Here is a 22350-nt window from a genome sequence, read left to right as displayed (position 1 = left end):
GCCTACTACGCCCTCCATCACATGCGAGCAATCGTATGGGACCATAATCACATTCTGCTACCAAATAATCTCAAAGATTGGGACACAAGCTTGGCGGCAATCCAGGACGCGGACATCCGACAAGAATTCTTTCGCATCCAGTCGCAGTTTGCAGAAATCGTCCATCAAGATGTCCTTCGTACCTCGGGGCAGTTCTACCTCAGATATCAACCGTCAAACAGTGAGATAGACACAATGCTACAAATGCAAGCTGACAACACCTGCGACTTCATGACCATCATGAAAGGCGGCAGCTTCATCCACGCTCCGGTCCCATGAGTCGAGTTGAAAGTAGTGATGCTATGTGTAGTTCTGAAACATCGATTAGCTCATGTTGTAATTAAACTTTAATGAACTTGTATGTCTCTTTGGTTTGGACAGTCGTTCAACTTAGATGTAATCGATGCTATTTATTAGTAGGACCATGATTCGTGCTATTAATGTCTTGCTGTTCTCTTCCGATCCTTTTGTTGCATACTTATATATTGCTTATGTATTGTCTGTTGTTTGGCTAGTGCATATAGATGCCGCCGTATGTCGTGTACAAGGGTAAGGATCCCGGAGTCTACGACGACTGGGAGGAGTGTCGGAGACAGGTTCACCGTTTCAGCGGTAACAGTTACAAAGGGTACATCACTAGGGAGGAGGCGGAATCTAGATACGCGTGCTATCTAGCGGGAGAGAGGAGGGAGCATTGGAGGAACCGGATGAAGACCAGTTTCATCGCGATGATGCTCATCGTGATGACCGCAGCTCTCTTCTATGTGATGGTAGTTTAGATGATCGATATCGACTTGTAATGTGAAGACAAACTCGCTACTCGCGGTCTTGAGACTTGTAATGTTCTATCTTTGTTCGGTCTTTTGAATTCGGAGACTAATATGATGAATTGTATTCGGAGACTAATCTTCTATTGTATTCGATGAATCTGCTGTTGCTGTGTGGTGCTGTCTATATTCTATCCAATAATATATTTTATAACCTGTGCCAATATCAGAAAAGAAAAAATCCCTAATATTCATACTAATGGCGCACCACTCAGCACTCTAATAGCGCACTGTAGAAAGGATACTAATGGCACATCACCCCAAAGTGCGCCATTAGTATGCCAAAGCACATGGGTAAATATGGGCCCCTGGGAGGCATACTAATGGCGCATGTTGGTTTATACTAATGGCGCACGGCGTGGTGCGCCATTAGTATACCAAATACTAATGGTGCACCAGTGGTGCGCCATTAGTATTTAATACTAGTGGCGTGGTACTAGTGGTGCACCAGTAGTGCGCCATTAGTAGGCAAAACTGGTGCGCCACTAGCAGGCCTTTTCCTAGTAGTGATGGAGAGTTTGAGAGAGGGGGGGAAGATCTCTGAGATGATAGAGTGGTGTGTGAGAGAGTTACGGGCAACGAGCCAAGGAATTTGTGTGTGTACGATGAGTGCACCCAAGATATCTAGCTTGGACTGGAGTATCATAATAGTGTGAGAGAGATACCTAGATGGAGTACATATGCATGCGAACTAGAAAGACTCCCCCCCACACACACACAAAGAGAGAGAGAGAGAGAGAGAGAGAGAGAGAGAGAGAGGACCAACAAGGTTTGTGTGTCGGATGCAAGCGACATAATTGAAGATTGTCGGTAAGAGAGAGAGAGAGAGAGCAGCAGCAGTCCGGGAGAGGGGGAGGTCGCGTTTTATGCATCAAAGATTGATATAAACCATGTTTCGATATAAACTTGCATTCAAATATTTAAATTGGAGAACATGTTGTCTGCAATCAACACATGAACGGATATATGCGTATATCAGACAAGTTCATTAAGTTGACTTTCAACATGTTCATGGAGTGCTATAATACTGTATAACATGCTACTCGGTTGAGGTGTTCAATTTTGGATTTAGTTCACTATTCTGACCTAGTGAACGAGCTATTTCATTGAATCGAGATATTTCATTTTGGGTTTGATTCCCGTTTTTGAATGGGTCAACTATTTGTCATATAGTAAAGCGCTAGCAACGAGCATGTAAAAACACATTACACCCGAGCATCATCTCTCCATCTAAAAAATAAGTGGCAAGCTAATATTTCAAAATTTGATTCGAATCGACTTGGTAAGGTAGACGTGAATGATCGTTCTCCCAAAATTCGAACGAAACGTTAAACATCCTCTTCTCGGTGGAATTCGCCTGAGCAAATAATGGGAGACGCAAAATTACCATCCTATGTGGGACACACATCAATTGGCCCGTTGTACATCGAGGGTAGGTTCATAACTTCATCCAAGCACGCCTTCTCCTCGGCCGAAATGACATGTGACGAATAATTCATAAACAATGGTCGGCAAAACACGCTCTCCTCACCCAAAATAGTTCGCACCCACTATTTCAAAACACGCTCTCCTCGCCCGAAATTGCTCGCGCCCACTGTATTTCAAAACATGCCCTCCTCGCCCGAAATCGCTCCCGCCCACTATTTGGGGAGAAGCAACGTTACTCTACTATCCTCGACACTCAGTACACAGACCCAAGCCGAGAAGCCTAAAGGCAGGGGTAGAATTGTAATTCCCCCTCACATTTCAGACAAATGCGTCCATAAGACATGGTTCCACTCCCCTCCCAATTCCCCTCCCCCCATTCCTACCTCGTGGGCGCCAAATCACCTTCTCCCCAGAAGCTCCCTTCTTCCGAGCCACGAAACCTCAGCCCCTCCTCCATGGCGCCCCCACCGCACCAATTTCACAGCCGCCCTCCTCCCTAATGCCAGAGACACAATTCATTTGTCGTCGTGCACTGGGCTGTGTGCCTCTTACTCCTTGCTGCTGGAGCTGCCTCGACGATGGCCACGTGAACCATACCGGAGCCGATTCACCCCCGCCGTTGTTCACGGCGCCAGAGTGGCTCCAACTTCGGATCTGTCCAGAGTCCCGGCGCTGCTTCCCTGTAGCCGTCGACCGTCGCGACATCGTTGGCCTCACCGACTCGGCAGCTGGACCTGCCTACTTCACCATGCCGCCAGATAGGTCGCACCTTCATCTCAAATCACTTTATTTAGGCGTCAGTTGTCTGAAGTTTTATTCTGGGCCAATCGATTCCCAATCGGAAGCAGCACCCCTCGAGGACGCAGAGCTCCTAGGCTGCCGGTTGGCTGGTGTCTAACGTCAAGGTGCAGAGCCGCAAGTTCGCCGCGGAAGCAGCGCTTAGATGGCTATCTTAGAGTTGCGTGGGTTGAAGGTACTGCCGCCGCCGGATCTGGATGACGGGGAGTCTTTGTGGATTGGCCCGGGAGCGGCGCAACCACGGCAGTGCGGTGGGGCGGGGAGCGGGGTTTTGGCCGGGGCCACGGACGGCGGAGGCAGGCTGCTCTGCTGTTGGTCGCTGGCTCTTCGCAGAAGATTCTGAACAGTGTCAGTCGGGAGGCACAAGACGGCCATCAAGCCATCCGGCGTAGATCGGACAGTACCAAAATAAAATAAAATCCTGTTACCCCAATTTAGTCTTCAGTCAACAGACATGTGACCATTCTCATACCTTGTTGTTGATCTCTTAGTGTATTTCTTCAGATCAAAGAGACGTGTCATTCTTAACATTATGTGTTATCTTCATCTTCAGCCACACCGTCTTCTGACTCACCGCAGTTGCTCCAACAAGGGAAGCATACACCAGAAGGGAGCTATAGTCCCCACTCAACAGTTCCCTGCATCGAATGCGTGTGCCTGACATGGACAGCCACAACAACTGCAGGGTCATCGACAAGTTAGCACATGATGCTCACTCCTATGGATGGCGGCCAGATAGGTTGTACCCTCAACTTACTTGTGTGCAACATTTATGGCTTTGTTATTCATCTAAGCATGGAAAATAGATTATCACGTTTCACTGTATATTCATGCTGATTTCTTACGGGTCTTGTTCAGGAGTTAACGTTGTTCCATAGTTATCATCCATCAGCCAATGCTATACCACAGGCTGGTGATTATAGTATTATACCACTTCTAGTATTACCTATGTTGTTCTTTAATACTTTTGTGTGCCATCTAGTTAATCTCGAGTACAAACGATACATGTTTTGTAGCTTTCATATGTGTTCTCCCTTTAGTTTTTGAGACCTATTGCTGCTAGTTAACCCCCAGTCCTACTATTTATGTCATCTCCTACAGGCACTCATTACATAATCCAATTACTAGTTGTCTTCCATGCATGTCAAATATAATTGCACACACTAATATATCCACGAGAACCTCATGGAGCAATGTAAAGGACAATAAACTTGATGTCAATGATACCCAATATGATGGAACATGCAAAGGCAGTTCTTCAGAAGACTTGCAGAAAGATGATGAATCCTCTTCACCCCATAAGGTCCTTGCTCTAACTTGGCCTATGATATGGTTACAACATGCATATAATGTCCTGGAGTGTATCTACTCTATTGCAATGCCATGTGCTTAGCATGCTGATCATGCATGTAAATATGTCATGCCTTCCTATTTTTTAGTACCTATTCCATTCATGATAACATGTTTTCAAATTCAAGTACTGTCATTCTACTCTATCGCAATGCCATCTACTTAATTTGGACATCATGCTTTTGAATATCTTATGCATTGTTATTCATCAGTATGTACTTCATCTGTCTACCATACCATATTTTTTCATTGAACTGTTGTTCTAGTGCTCTGTTGCAATGCCATCTTAGTTTCCCAATCATACCCGTGTATGTTGCCTTAGTTTTTCTGTACGTATTCCGCTAGCATACAGTTTTACATTCAACTACTGTTTTTTACTGTGTTGTCCTGTCGTATCCCTAGCTCTTACACCATACTCCCTCCGTCCGGATTACATGTTGCCTAAATGGATAAAAAAGGATGTATTTTTATACGCAAAAAAAAGGATGTATTTTGAACTGAAATACGCATAGACCCATCCATTTTTTTCCGAATGGAGGGAATACATGTCAATATGTCATGCCTTTCTATTCTTTCGTACATATTCCATCTCTTTGCTGTAGCATGTTTTATAAATAAAGCACCATTCTTCTATACAAGGCATGCAAGGGGAAGACGACTATGTTAGAATCTGAAGGGTTACAAACAAGGCCTTTGCAAAAGATCCAAAGCCAGGAGATAATAAACCAACTCCAGTTTTTATAGATACTGCTCCAGCACACACAAACCCAACTCCTACTGATAATAAGCAGATTCCAGTGGCGAAAGAACTAGTCCACTCCAGTGTAGCAAAAATATGTCAACTCCATTCTAAGAAGCGTGTGCATATCCTTGCATCATGAAATTTTATAGCATGCTGATCATATTTTCTACATGTTTCTTACCCATCTCTCTTTTAGAAAATAATCTTACCAGATAGAAGAATTTCTACACCGGTATCGTCTATGAGGAAAGATTCTTGCAGGAAATCTCTATGCTCCAATGCAGATGTAAGTACCTGTTGTATATCACTATATTTTTACATCAGCATGTATTTTGTTAATCGGCGTGAATCCAACCTTTATCTGATCTAAAATTAGTTGTAGCAAAATGTTAAAGGCACCAATGTTGATTTTTGTAAAGAAAACTGCCTGGTAGTTTTGCATACTGAGCTGCATGAGTGTACTATCTCATATCATGCACATTACTAAATTGTAGTGCTGCTCTGGTTGCCCATTCATTCATTGTGTCAATGTTGCTTTCTTATTACCTTACTTGGCTGATGATAGCTGTGCCATATTGTTTTAATTTGGTGTAGGCTTGTTGCCCAAACGTTCGTTGTGTCAATGTTGCTTTCCTATTATCTGACTTTGGCAATGATAGCAATGCTAGTGTGTTAATTTGGTGAAGGCTGCTGAAGATAAGAAGACAAACTCTGAAAATAGCAAGGCAACCCCATTGTTTCTTTCCAATAAATCTAGGCTAGGTAATATGGCAATAACTCATGATTAATCTGTTTGGTTCCCCTCCTAATTTATGATATGATGCAGTGGTCAAGACACTCTCGGCTATCAATAATATAAGCCTGCCAAAATAGCCATCTGAATCTGTTCAGTATCCTCTGTCTCGAATGCAACGGAAAAAATGTATGTTTGTGAACCAATTAATCACTGAAGCAATGATGGAAATGGTGGAGGAATCAGAGGTGCAGAGTCGTGCGAGCAACAACTGATCAATGTTTTCAGAGACAGTGTGGCAAAGTAGCAAGAACTTGCCCACATGCTTATGGGCGTCATCCTTGCTGAGGTTGCAGATTGTGACGTTGTAGATTGTTAGGTTCTGTTCATTTATTTGCACTGGCATCAATCTTTGATTGCCCAGTGGATGTAATTTCCTGTAATATATGCTGGATGTGCAACATTTTTCCCTGTATGTCGTACCTTTGCTTGATCGGTTTTGGTCCTATGCATAACTGCTCGTCGTAATGGGCTCAAATTATCTAATTTGTCCTAAAGACATGTACGAACTTTAGTGGGCCCATTAAGTTAATGGGCCGTTACGAGGCCGAAAGTTAATGGTCGGCCCTCTTACCTCACGGTTCGTTAACAGGCCAACATCGAAGCGGGCAACAGGTGGGCCCAATTGATTTCACGGGCCATTAATAGGACGTTACTAAGTTCAGGCTACATATGGCCCAACTATACTGTGGGCCTTTAGCAGGCCGAAAGAGACAGCGGGCTTGTACTGGACCATTAAGAGCATGGGCCGCTAAGAGGACGAAAGTCAAGTCGTATTGTAAATGGCCCAACTGTGTTGTGGGCCTTTAGCAGGCCGAAAGAGAAACTGGGCTAGTATTGGACCATGAAGGTCATGGGCCGTTAAAAGGCCAGAACTCAGGTCCGACTACAAATGGCCCAAGTCATTTATGATTCGTGATCGGGCTGAGAGGCGCACATGGCTGGGAATTGGCCCAAGACTTAAATGGGCCCCTAAAAGGCGAAAAATCAGGTCCGACTACAAATGGCCCAACTGATTTATGGGCCATCACAGGCTGAAAGCCACACCGGGCCGAAAATTGGCCCAACTAATTTATGGGCCGTCAACAGGCTGAAAGCCACACCGGGCCGAAAATTGGCCCAACACATAAATGGGCCGCTAAAAGGCCGAAACTCAGGTCCGACTACAAATGGCCCAACTCATTTATGGGACATCAATAGGCTGAAAGAAGCACCGTGCCAGAATTTAGCCCGACATTTAAATGGGTTGCTAAAAGGCCGAAAGATGTACATCCTGAAAATTGACCCATCCATTGAATGGGCCGTTAACAGGCCGAAATCTCATTGGGCCGATATTGAGCCCAAATATATAGTGGGCTGTTAGTGCAATGGTGTCAAATCTTTAACGGGCCGTTGACGGGCCGAATTGGGACATCTTGTATGGGTCGTGGGCTTAAATGGACCTAACACAAGTAGGCCTTATATGGGCCGGCCTGCTAATTTTGACTGGGCCGACCTTTTTCACTGGAATGAGCCATTGTTGGGTCGTGCCACATGTCGACCTATCATAGGAGCCTCATGTCCAGTGAGTGGATGACATCTGTCCCAATAGTGAGGCAACACGTGTTTCCTCTGGCCAATGATGATTTTACACGTGGAAAATCCCCATTGGTCCGGGCTATTAACGGGTTATCAGATCCAAAACTGGACCCTATAGCTTAACGGCGTTCCATTATGGTGGATGCCATGTGTCGGTCACCCTTGACGAAAGCACTTCTGTGACGCGCGATTTATCGTCATGGAAGTGGACACTTCCGTGATGATAATTTTGGTAATGTCATGGAACACTTCTACGACAGCACATGTATGACTATCTTGATTCTGTCATAAAATCGTCATGGATGTACATGCATGAAAAAAAGCGCGACCTACTGTGACAAACACGTATCATCACAGAAGTGTATTTTTTTTGTTGTGTGAACCTCGACGACGACCTCCCTCTCCACCTTCATGAGAGAACAAAGACTAAGAAAGACAAGAGGAAGAACAAGACAATTAAGATGATGTTCCACCCCGACCAAAATAAAAGATCTCACGAGTTCGAGCAAGAGTCTCACGAGATCATCCGGTCGAAAAAAATCTTTGATGACATTCAAACTCAGAGAATTACTCGCTCAAAAATCTCATTTAGCTAACTTTTGTGAACATTACTCATTCATTTCTAGCATTGAACCTATGAAGGTTGAAGAAGCATTATAAGATCTGGATTGGATAAATGCCATGCACGAAGAGCTACACAACTTTGAGAGGAACCAAGTGTGCCCGATGAGAAGCACAATGTCATTGGAACCAAATGGGTGTTTTGAAACAAGCAAGATGAAGATGGACAAGTTGTACGTGACAAGGCTCGAATCATTGCTCAAGGCTACACTCAAGTCGAAGGTATGGACTGGTGAGACTTATGCCCCCGTTGCTAGACTTGAGTCCATTCGCATCTTACTTTCTTATGCCAATCATCATGACATTACCTTATATCAAATGGATATCAAAAGTGCTTTTATCAATGGTGAAATTGAGGAGAAATTTTATGTTAAACAACCTCCCTACTTTGTTAATCCTAAGAAACCCGACCATGTTTACAAACTACACAAAGCTCTTTATGGTCTTAAGCAAGCTCCTAGATCTTGGTCTAAATGCTTGACTAAATTTCTTCTTGAAAAAGGGTTTGGAATTGGTAAAATTGGTTCTACACTCTTTACTAAAAGGGTTAGTGGAGAATTATTTGTGTGCCAAATTTATGTTGATGATATCATATTTGGATCAACTAACCCTCATTTTAGTGAGAAGTTTGGGAAGCTTATGCCAGAGAAGTTTGAGATGTCTATGATGAGTGAACTCAAGTTCTTTCTTGGTTTGAAAATCAAGCAAACTAAGGACGTAACCTTTATCTCTCAAACAAAGTATACCAATGACTTATTCAAGAAGTTCAACATGCAAGAATGCAAAGGTATGAATACCCCCATGCCTACTAGTGGACATCTTGACTTGACAAAGGATGGCGAACCGGTTGACCAAAAGGTTTACCGCTCAATGATTGGTTCACTGTTATATTTATGTGCCTCCCGTCCCGATATCATGCTAAGTATGTGCATGTGTGCACGATATCAAGCGGACCCCAAAGAGTGTCATCTTAAGGCTGTGAAAATGATAGGGAGATACTTAATACATACACCGAATTTTGGCATTTGGTATCCTAAGAGGTCTTCTTTTGATCTTGTTGGCTACTCCCACTTGGACTATGCCGGTGACAAGGTTGATAGAAAGTCTACTTTGGGTACTTGTCAATTTCTTGGTAGATCTCTTGTCTCTTGGTCCTCCAAGAAACAAAACTCGGTATCCTTATCCACCGCCTAAGCGGATTACATTGTCGTCGGTTCATGTTGTGCTCAATTACTTTGGATGACCCAAACTCTTAAAGATTATGGGATATATGTCAAACATGTTCCATTGCTTTGCGACAATGAGAGTGCTATTAAGATTGCTCATAATCCTGTGCAATACTCTCGGACTAAGCATATTGAAGTTCTTCATCATTTCATTTGAGATCATGTTGCTAAGGGAGATATCAAACTTAAGCATGTTTGTACCGATAAGCAATTGGCGGATATATTCACCAAACCACTTGATGAGAAAGTGTTTTGCAGGTTGAGAGGTGAATTGAACATCATTGATGCTTCAAATTTGGAGTAGAAACTCCATGTGGATGTGTGCAAGGCATGAGCCTTACTATGAATAATCCTTGACCATTCTCTTATGATGATGATCATATGACTTGGATATTCTTGTACTCTTGTATGCTATCTAACCCTTGTAGGTACTTGGATAGGCCCAACTCTATGAGATTGCAACTCAATCACATTCTACGCAATCTCTACATCTTGAAGTCTCTACAATATGGTGGATGAAGACAAGGAAGCACGAATCCATTCAATATATCCTTCGAAAAATTCCTTATATTAAATTTCATGATTGTAACTTTGGATACCCAAGTGCTCTTCCTTGCAAGACTAATCCATGTAGGAAGATGAACTTCAACTACAAGTAGTGCACCCAACTCTTGATGATCTACATCAACTTGAGAACCCTACACAAGTTCAACTACGTGCCAGTTGAACACCAACACCCAAGGTATGTCATTCCATATTAGAGAAGCTTTACCGCAAGACATGGGTCAAGGCAACTCAACAAGATGTGAATAAATAAAAATGCTTAAACAAAAAATGGCAACCCCATTTTAAGTTTAAACTATGAGTATGACCTATGATCAAGTGTCTTCACTTGACTCCTAAGTCAATATACTCTAACATAGGTGACTTTGTCGCCAACTATTTCTAGATGAAGTTCTCTGTTGTTTCTTTGTGCTCTTGCATTTGTCTCATGCATGCTAGTTCCCCTTTTAAAAAAAACTTCATCTAGATTTCTTTCCCTTTCTCTGTTATTTTCTGCATTTCCCTGCATCCAATTCCTTGCATATCCTTGTGAGATCTTATTTGCCTAAGTGAGCTGAGGTGACAAGTATTTACTCTCCGGATTGAACTCGGTCTCACCGGATTGATTTCTTTGGTTGAACTGAACCAACTCGGTGCCACCGATAATAACAACTCGGTGCTACCGATTTCAGTCCTGAGACAAAATCTGTGTCACTTGCATCCTGCATCTATGTCCCAGCTCCACTCTTTGTAACTTTTCCTCTACCAGCATCATATATTACATGTGGCTTTGTAATGTAACTCCAGGACCAAACCTACTTGACTCATGCTCCAGAAGTCCTTTCTTGGAAATTAATGTCAAAGGGGGGAGAGAGAGCTTATCACATAAAAGAGAATGCACTCCTAAAGATTCTCCTGATGCTCCTATCCTTAATAGGAAAGTTGTCTCATGTCTTCAAGAGGGGAAAGACATGATAGTACATGTTATTATTTTATCTTGCTCTGATTTTCTTGTTTGCTCTAATTTTCAATTACCCTATCTGCTCCCATTATCCCATGTCAGATTAAGGGGGAGAAAGACACCTAAGGGAAGAAAATCTTTGGAATTCATTGCATATCTTTATTCTTGGGGACATGTCAATAACCAAATAGAGTACCTAGTACTCACTCTCTACATGTCTTCCCAGTCTTGGTATTCTTGTGTTCTTCAGTTCTTGCTCTGTCTAGTATATGTTCTTGTGTTATCTAACCTTGTTTACCAGGTACATCTTCTTCAAAGCTAGCTCAAGACCACAAGGTAAGTATATGCATCACACTCATGTGCATGAAGACCTCTTGCTGGTGTACATATTGTTTGCAAGAGAGACTCATGAACATGAAGGCATATTTCTAGCATCTACATCATTTGCTTTGATGCATATAGCCAAGACACATGTAACCCGTTGCTTGCCCTAAAAAGGGGGAGATTGAAAGCACAAGTGCTCCCTGGGTAATTTTTGTAATTTATGTCAACATATCTCTTGTTGGACTAATAATTCTACCTAGTGTATTTCAGATATGTTCAACATTGGAGTGGCATGGACATGGACAAGAGGATGTGGAACCCCTTCAAGATGCTAAGGACAAATATTGGCAAAAGCTCAAGACTCTACATTTTCATTTTAGTGATCCAAGATCACATTGGGTCCATAGGAAAGCCAATACTATTAAAAGGGGATGAGGTGTTGCTTAATGGCTTGCCTGCTCAAAGTGCTTAGTGATATGCTCCAAAGCCCTCAGCCACTTTCTCATATCCACATATGTCCTAAACCTAAAAGTCAAACTCGGCCCCACCGTTTTGATCTATCCGGTGCCACCGATTTTCATTTGACACAGCCACTGCCAATCCCTAATCAGTTCGGTCTCACCGATGGGATCTCGGTCTCACCGATGGGATATCGGTCTCACCGAGATGGGCTTGCAAATTCTATGTGATCTATTGCAACATTTTCGGTCTAACCGAGTTTGTTCAGTCGGTCCCACCTAGTTTGCTTGACCAATACTTAGTTTGCTTATTACCAAAATTGGTCTCACCGAGTTTGAGTAATCAGTCAAACCAAGTTGAGGTTTTACCCTAACCCATGCACATCGGTTCCACTGAGTTTACCTTGACGGTCCCACCAAAAAATGTAACGTCCACATTTTGACCCAAATCGGTCTGGCCGAGTTTCACCATTCGGTCCCACCGAGTTTGGGGATCTATGTGTAACGGCTAGATTTTGTGTGGAGGCTATATATACCCCTCCACCCACTCTTCATTCATGGAGAGAGACATCAGAACGTGCCTACACTTCCAGCATTCATTTTCTGAGAGAGAACCACCAACTCATGTGTTGAGACCAAGATATTCCATTCCAACCACAAGAATCTCGATCTCTAGCCTTCCCCAAGTTGCTTTCCACTCAAGTCATCTTTCCCCCATAGCCAAATCTGTGAGGGAGAGTTGAGTATTGGTGAGACTATCATTTGAAGCACAAGAGCAAGGACTTCATCATCAACACACCATCTATTACCTTTTAGAGAGTGGTGTCTCCTAGATTGGTTATATGTCACTTGGGAGCCTCCATCTAGATTGTGGAGTTGAACCAAGGAATTTGTAAGGTCAAGGAGATAGCCTACTTCATGAAGATCTACCCTAGTGAGTCAAGTCCTTCGTGGGTGATGGCCATGGTGGGATAGACAAGGTTGCTTCTTTGAGGACCCTTCGTGGGTGGAGCCCTCCGTGGACTCGCGCAACCGTTACCCTTCGTGGGTTGAAGTGTCCACCATCGTGGATGTATGATAGCACCACCTATCGGAACCACTGCAAAAAACTCCGTGTCTCAAATTGCGTTTGCACACTCCAATCTCATCCCTTTAATTTCTTGCAAAGTGCAAGCTTTACTTTCCGCTGCTCATATACTCTTTGCGTGCTTGCTTGAATTGTATTGTGTATGCTTGAAATTGTGTTAATCTCCCACCTCAACTTGAAAAACTTCAAAACAGCCACCTTTATTTGTTGAGGGTCAAATCACCCCCCCCCCCACTAGACACCTCTTCTCTATCCTTTCAGCACCCCAAAACACACCAAGATTTCTCAGTGTGTGGCGCTCCCTTCCATAGTTTACTCCTCCGGTCGTAGCGTCATAGTGCTTAGGCAAAGCCCTGCGTGGATCACATCATCAACACCGTCACCACACCGTCGTATTGACGGAACTCTCCCTACTGGATCAAGAGTTTGACGGACGTCATCGAGCTGAATGTGTGCCGAACACGGAGGTGCCGTATGTTCGGTACTTGGATCGATTGGATCATGAAGACGTTCCAATACATCAACCGCGTTAACTAACTCTTCCGCCTTCAGTCTATGAGGGTACATGGACACACTCTCCCCCTCCCGTTTCTATGCATCTCCTAGATAGATCTTGGGTGATCGTAGGAATTTTTTTGAAATTGCATGCTACGTTCCCCAATAGTGGTATCAGAGCCAGGTCTATGCATAGATGATATGCACGAGTAGAACACAAAGAGTTATGGGCGATACTAGTCATATTATTTACCACCAACTCTTACTTTGATTCGGTGGTATTGCTGGATGAAGCGGCCCGGACCGACATTACATGATCGCGTTCATGAGGCTAGTTCTACCAACGTGCTTTGCACACAGGTGGCTGGCGGGTGTCTGTTTCTCCAACTTTAGTTGAATCGAGTTTGACTACGTTCGGTCCTTGTTGAAGGTTAAAATAGCACACTTGACGAAAAATCGTTGTGGTTTTGATGCGTTGGTAAGAACGGTTCTTGCTAAAAGCCCGTAGAAGCCACGTAAAACTTGCAACAACAAAGTAGAGGACGTCTAACTTGTTTTTGCAGGGCTTGTTGTAATGTGATATGGTCAAGACATGATGAGATATAAAATTGTTGTATGAGATGATCATGTTTTTTAACAAAGTTAGCGGCAATTGGCAGGAGACATATGGTTGTTGCTTTATTGTATGAAATGCAATCGCCATGTAATTTCTTCACTTTATCACTAAGCGGCAATAGTCATAGTCGCAATAGTTGGCGAGACAACAATGATTCTACGATGGAGATCAAGGTGTCAAGCCGGTGAAGATGGAGATCATGACGGTCCTTTGGAGATGGAGATCAAAGGCACAAGATGATGATTGCCATATCATGTCCCATATTTTGATTGCATGTGATGTTTATCTTTTATGCATCTTATTTTTCTTAGTACGTCAGTAGCATTATAAGATGATACCTCACTAAATTTCAACGTACAAGTGTTCTCCCTGAGTATGCACCGTTGCTACAGTTCGTCGTGCCGAGACACCACCTGATTATCGGGTGTGATAAGCTCTACTTTCACAGACAATGGGTGCAAGCCAGTTTTGCACGTGCAGAATACTTGGGTTAAACTTGACGATCCTAGCATATGCAGATATGGCCTCAGAACACTAAGACTGAAAGGTCGAACATGAATCATATAGTAGATATGATCAACATAGATATTTTCACCATTGAAAACTACTCCATCTCACGTGATGATCGGACATGGTTTAGTTGATATGGATCACGTGATCATTTAGATCACTAGATGGATGTCTATCTAAGTGGGAGTTCTTTAGTAATATGATTAATTGAACTTTTGTTTATCATGAACTTAGTCTTGATAGTTCTTTTGCATATCTATGTTGTTGTAGATCAATGGCCCGTGCTACTCTTTCCTTGAATTTTAATGCGTTCCTAGAGAAAGCTAAGTTAAAAGATGATTGTAGCAATTACATGGACTGGGTCCGTAACTTGAGGATTATCCTCATTGTTGCACAAAAGAATTGTGTCCTGGAAGCACCGCTAGGTGCAAGGCCTGCTGCAGCAGATGCTGATGTTATGAACATCTAGCACACTCGATACAATGACTACTCGATAGTTCAATGTGCCATGCTTTACGGCTTAGAATCGGGACTTCAAAGACGTTTTGAATGTCATGGAGCATATGAGATGTTCCAAGAGTTAAAGTTAATATCTCAAGCAAATGCCTGAGTTGAGAGATATGAAGTCTCCAACAAGTTCTATAGCTGTAAAATGGAGTAGAATAGTCCTGTCAGTGAACACATCCTCAGAATGTCTGGGTACCATAACCACTTGACTCGGCTGGGAGTTAATCTTCCTATTGATAGTGTCATTGACATAGTTCTTCAATCATTGCCACCAAGCTATAAAGGCTTCATGATGAACTATAATATGGAAGGGATGGAAAACACTATTCCCGGGCTCTTCGCAATGCTAAAGGTTGCGGAGGTAGAAATCAAGAAGGAGCATCAATGGTTGATGTTTAACAAGACCAGTAGTTTCAAGAAAAAGGGCAAAGGGAAGAAGGGGAACTTCAAGAAGAATAGAAAACAAGTTGCTACTCCCAGGAAGAAACCCAAGTCTGGACCTAAGCCTGAAACTGAGTGTTTCTACTTCAAACGGACTGGTCACTGGAAACGGAACTGCCCCAAGTATTTGGCGGATAAGAAGAATGGCAAAGTGAAAGGTATATTTGATATACATGTTATTGATGTGTACCTTACTAATGCTCGTAGTAGCACCTGGGTATTTGATACTGGTTCTGTTGCTCACATTTGCAACTCGAAATAGGGGCTACGGATTAAACAAAGATTGGCTAAGGACGAGGTGACGATGCGCGTCGAAAATGGTTCCAAGGTTGATGTGATCGCCGTCGGCACACTACCTCTACATCTACCTTCAGGATTAGTTTTAGACCTGAATAATTGTTATTTGGTGCCTGCATTGAGCATGAACATTATATCTGGATCTTGTTTGATGCAAGACCGTTATTCATTTAAATCAGAGAATAATGTTTGTTCTATTTATATGAGTAATATAATTTATGGTCATGCACCCTTATTGAGTGCTCTATTTTTGTTGAATCTCGATTGTAGTGATACACATGTTCATAATATTGAAGCGAAAAGATGCAAAGTTGATAATGATAGTGCAACTTATTTGTGGCACTGCCATTTAGGTCATATTTGTGTAAAGTGCATGAAGAAACTCTATGCTGATGGGATTTTGGAATCACTTGATTATGAATCACTTGGTGCTTGCGAACCATGCCTCATGGGCAAGATGACTAAAACTCTGTTCTCCGGAACAATGGAACGAGCTACTAACTTATTGGAAATAATACATAGCGATGTATGCGGTCCAATGAGTGTTGAGGCTCGTGGCGGGTATCATTATTTTCTGACCTTCACAGATGATTTGATTAGATATGGGTATATCTTCTTAATGAAACATAAGTCCAAAACGTTTGAAAAGTTCAAAGAATTTCAGAGTGAAGTGGAAAATCATTGTAACAAGAAAATAAAGTTTCTACGATCTGATCATGGAGGCGAATATTTGAGCTACGAGTTTGGTCTTCATTTGAAACAATGTGGAATAGTTTCGTAACTCACACCTCCTGGAACACCACAGCGTAATGGTGTGTCCGAACATCGTAATCGTACTTTATTGGATATGGCGCGATCTATGATGTCTCTTACTGATTTACCACTATCGGTTTCGGGTTATGCTTTAGAGACATCTGCATTCATGTTAAATAGGGCACCATCAAAATCCGTTGAGATGACACCATATGAATTGTGGTCTGGCAAGAAACCCAAGTTGTTGTTTCTTAAAGTTTGGGGCTGCAATGCTTATGTGAAAAAGCGTCAACCTGATAAGCTCGAACCCAAATCGGAGAAGTGTGTCCTCATAGGATACCCAAAGGAAACTGTTGGGTATACCTTCAATCACAGATCCAAAGGCAAGATATTCGTTGCTAAGAATGGATCCTTTCTAGAGAAGGAGTTTCTCTCGAAAGAAGTGAGTGGGAGGAAAGTAGAACTTGATGAGGTAATTGTACCTTCTCCCGAATTGAGAAGTAGTTTATCATAGAAATCAGTTCCAGTGATTTCTACACCAATTAGTGAGGAAGGTAATGATGATGATCATGAAACTTCAGATCAAGTTACTACCAAACCTCGTAGGTCATGCAGAGTACGGTCCGCACCAAAGTGGTATGGTAATTCTATTCCGAAAGTCATGTTACCAGACCATGATGAACCTATGAACTATGAGGAAGTGATGATGAACCCAGATTCCGCGAAATGGCTTGAGGCCATGAAATCTGAGATGGGATCCATGTATGAGAACAAAGTGTGGACTTTGGTGGACTTTCCCGATGATCGGCAAGCCATAGAAAATAAATGGATCTTCAAGAAGAAGACTGACGCTGACGGTAATGTTACTATCTACAAAGCTCGACTTGTTGCGAAAGGTTTTCGACAAGTTCAAGGAGTTGGCTACGATGAGACTTTCTTACCCATAGAGATGCTTGATGACCCACAAGTATAGGGGATCGCAACAGCGTTCAAGGGTAGAGTATTCAACCCAAATTTATTGATTCGACACAAGGGGAACCAAAGAATATTCTTGAGTATTAGCAGTTGAGTTGTCAATTCAACCACACCTGGATAACTTAGTATCTACAGCAAAGTATTTAGTAGCAAAGTAATATGATAGTAATGGTAACAGTGGTAAAGATAAAGACGGCAAAAGTAATATTTTTGGGTTTTGTAGTGATTGTAACAGTAGCAATGGAAAAGTAAATAAGCGAAGCACAAGATGTGAAATGCTCGTAGGCAATGGATCAGTGATGGATAATTATGTCGGATGTGATTCCTCATGTAATAGCTATAACATAGGGTGACAAAGAACTAGCTCCAATTCATCAATGTAATGTAGGCATGTATTCCAGATATAGTCATACGTGCTTATGGAAAAGAACTTGCATGACAACTTTTGTCCTACCCTCCCGTGGCAGCGGGGTCCTAGTGGAAACTAAGGGATATTAAGGCCTCCTTTTAATAGAGAACCGGACCAAAGCATTAACACATGGTGAATACATGAACTCCTCAAACTACAGTCATCACCGAGAAGTATCCCGATTATTGTCACTTCGGGGTTGTCGGATCATAACACATAATAGGTGACTATACACTTGCAAGATAGGATCAACAACACACATATATTCATGAAAACATAATAGGTTAAGATCTGAAATCATGGCACTCGGGCCCTAGTGACAAGCATTAAGCATAGCAAAGTCATAACAACATCAATCTCAGAACATAGTGGATACTAGGGATCAAACCCTAACAAAACTAACTTGATTACATGATAAATCTCATCCAACCCATCACCGTCCAGCAAGCCTACGATGGAATTACTCACGCACGGCGGTGAACATCATGAAATTGGTGATGGAGGATGGTTGATGATGACGACGACGATGAATCTCCCTCTCCGGAGCCCCGAACGGACTCTAGATCAGCCCTCCTGAGAGAGATTAGGGCTTGGCGGCGGCTCTGCATCATAAAACGCGATGAAACTTTCTCTCTGATTTTTTTCTCCGCGAGACGAAATATATGGAGTTGGAGTTGAGGCCGGCGGAGCCTCGGGGGGCCCACGAGACAGGGGGGCACGCCTAGGGGGAGGGCGCACTCCCACCCTCGTGGACAGGGTGTGGGCCCCCTGGTCTTGATTCTTTCTCTAGTATTTTTTATATTTTCCAAAAAGTGCCTCCGAGGATTTTCAGGACATTCCGAGAACTTTTGTTTCCTACACATGAAACAACATCATGGTAATTCTGCTGAAAACAACATCAGTCTAGGTTAGTTTCATTCAAATCATGCAAGTTAGAGTCCAAAACAAGAGCAAAAGTGTTTGGAAAAGTAGATACGTTGGAGACGTATCAACTCCCCGAAGCTTAAACATTTGCTTGTCCTCAAGCAATTCAGTTGATAAACTGAAAATGATAAAGAAAAACTTTTACAAACTCTATTTGCTCTTGTTGTTGTAAGCATGCAAAGCCATCATTCAGGTTTCAGCAATATTATAAACTAACCATACTCACAATAACACTTAGGTCTCACAATTACTCATATCAATGGCATAATCAGCTAGCGAGCGATAATAATAAAACTCGGATGACAACACTTTTTCAAAACAATCATAACATGATATAACAAAATGGTATCTCGCTAGCCCTTTCTAAGACCGCAAAACATAAATGCAGAGCACCTTTAAAGATCAAGGACTGACTAAATATTGTAATTCATGGTAAAAGAGATCCAGTCAAGTCATACCCAATATAAACCAATAATAATGAATGCAAATGACAGTGTGCTCTCCAGCGGGTGCTTTTTAATAAGAAGGGTGATGACTCAACATAAAAATAAATATATAGGCCCTTCGCAGAGGGAAGCAGGGATTTGTAGAGATGTCAGAGCTCAATTTTAAAATAGAGATTGAATAACATTTTGAGCGGCATACTTTCGTTGTCAACGCAACAACTATGAGATGGTTGTATCTTCCATACTACATGCATTATAGGCAGTTCCCACGCGGAATGGTAAAATTTTATACTCCCCCAACCACCAACAAGCATCAATCCATGGCTTGCCCGAGACAACGAGTGCCTCCAACTAACAACAATCTTGGGGGAGTTTTGTTTAATTATTTTGATTTTCTTTGATCTTTTTGGATAATGGGACTCGGCATCCCGGTTACCAGCCCTTTCTTGTGAATGAGGAGCGGAGTCCACTCCTCTTGAGAATAACCCACCTAGCATGGAAGATATACGCAGACCTAGTGGAAACATGAGCAACTCAAGCATACAAAACAGAATTTCATTTGAAGGTTTAAAGTTTGGCACATACAAATTTACTTGGAACGGCAGGTAGATACCACATATAGGAAGGTATAGTGGACTCATATGGAACAACTTTGGGGTTTAAGGAGTTTGGATGCACAAGCAGTATTCCCGCTTAGTACAGGTGAAGGCTAGCAAAAGACTGGGAAGCGACCAACTGAGAGAGCGACAACAGTCATAAACATGCATTAAAACTAATTTACACCGAATACAAACATGAGTAGGATATAATTCACCATGAACATAAATATCGTGAAGGCTATGTTGATTTTGTTTCAACTACATGCGTGAACATGTGCCAAGTCGAGTCACTCAATTTATTCAAAGGAGGATACCATCCCATCATACCACATCATAATCATTCTAATAGCATGTTGGCACGCAAGGTAAACCATTATAACTCAAAGCTAATCAAGCATGGCACAAGCAAATATAATCCCTAAATGTTATTGCAAATATGCTTACTTCATAATAAGCTGAATCAGGAACGATGAACTCATCATATTTACAAAATCAAGAGAGGTCGAATTCATACCAGCTTTTCTTATCTCAATAAATCCATCCTATAACGTCATTATTGTCTTTCACTTGCACGACCGAACGATGCATATAATAATAAGAGTGTACGTGCATTGGACTAAGCTGGAATCTGCAAGCATTCAACTCAAAAGAGAGAGGACAAAGTAATATGGGCTCTAATTAAATAAACAATCATGCATATGAGAGCCACTAAGCAATTTCAATATGGTCTTCTCGACCCCCAAAGAAAAGAAAATAGAACTATTTACATGGGAAAGCTCCCAACAAGTAAAAGAAGAACGAGAAATCTTTTTGGGTTTTCATTTTAATTCTACTACAAGCATGGAAATTAAAATAACTAATTTTTTGGTTTTTTCTTAAGGTTTATCAAACACACAAGAATAAAACTAGAAAAAGGAAAATTAAACTAGCATGGATAATACAATGAAAGAGTATGAGCACCGACAACTAGAATAGTGTGTGAACATGAATGTAATGTCGATGAGAAATACGTACTCCCCCAAGATTAGGCTTTTGGCCTAAGTTGGTCTAATGCCAAGTGCTGCTGCTACTCTCCCCGGTGTACTAGGAAGTGTAATCAGGATACCACTGGCTGGCCATCTCTGGATCCCACTGGAAAGATGATGCATGATAAGGGTCCAGTGCAGGTCTCGGTTCAAGTTTAGGTTCTGGAGTGGATGCTTAGCCTCCATGAGCATACACCACCTCCGGTGTAATAAGATAATTATCTGCAGTCAAATCAAACAACAAAGGTGCAGGCAGAATAATAGTCTCACTGTGTTTCTTATTAAATCTCAAGTTATACAGGAGCGTCTTATCATCATTCTGAACAATAAAGTTGTGTGCTACCATGCTCCTGTAATCTAAAATGTAAGAGGGCAAGATTGTCTCCTCTTTCTCATAGTGCCTAATAGGAATCCTAAAATGTCTAGCAAGACGTGAAGCATAGATACCTCCAAATATGGGCCCTTTTGTACGATTCAGGCTTAGCCATTTAGCAATGACGGCACCCATACTAAAACTATTGTCTCCAAACAAGGCATGGTTAAGAATGATAATATCAGGAAAATTAAAGTTTCCACTATTTCCACGACCAATCAAGCATCTACTAGCAAATATAGCAAAGTAACGTAAAACAGGAAAGTGTATGCTAGAGATTTTTGCCTCGGAACCTTTCTTTGGCTCCTTTACAGCTATAGCGTTAACAAAGCCATCCACATCTTCACGATGGGGTTCCTCTAACTCTCCCTCAAAAGGTATCCTACATACCGCGCAAAAATCATGTAAAACCATTTCTCTGAATTCATCATATAAATGAAATGATACTGAAGGCGGTGACTTCTTAGGATAGTAATAAAAAATTTGCACGAAGGTATTGGTAAGTAAAAGATACTGATCTATCTGGTCGTGGAGGAAATCGGTGAGGTCCGCACTCTCGATCAAACAATAAAAATCTTCATGAATTCCAGCTTCTTTCAAGAAGTTATCACATGGTCATTCACACGACCATACTTCCGCTAAGCGAGGAAGATTATACTTGGCTTTTTCCTTCTTTTAGCTTGTTTTTCCTGAGAGCCTTGGCTAGAAGAGCCCCTTAAAAGTCTCCTTAACATTTTCTAAAAATTTCTGAAATTTTAGTAACTTCAAAATAAAAGTGAATAAAACTTCACAAGAATGGTAGCAACTACTCCTACAAGTGCCTAGAGCCTATATCATGCATCAGAATTACTTGGAACCTCATAAATTTAACATGCAAGCTCAAGAACAGGGTCACCAAGACAGCAAGGATTTGCAATGAATAAAGCACTAGTACAAAAACTAATTGGACCAATGGAGGAGTCACATACCAAGCAACAATCTCCCAAAGCAGCTTTGTGAATGGAACTTTGAGCAAGGAGATCGAAAATCGCAGTAAAATGAGCTAGAACTCGAGCTTGCGCTGGATGGGGATTTTTTTGGCTAGAAGATGAAGTGTGTGGATGCTGGCATAAGTGGAGGGGGCTACCAGGGGCCCATGAGACAGGGAGGCGCGCCCTCCACTCTCGTCGCCTGGTGCTTGCCCCTCCTGTAGTGATTTCAGTGCC

The sequence above is a fragment of the Triticum aestivum genome, chromosome 1B, assembly GCF_018294505.1.
Source record: "Triticum aestivum cultivar Chinese Spring chromosome 1B, IWGSC CS RefSeq v2.1, whole genome shotgun sequence".
Lineage (NCBI taxonomy): Eukaryota > Viridiplantae > Streptophyta > Magnoliopsida > Poales > Poaceae > Triticum > Triticum aestivum.
This window is presented reverse-complemented; position numbering follows the sequence as displayed.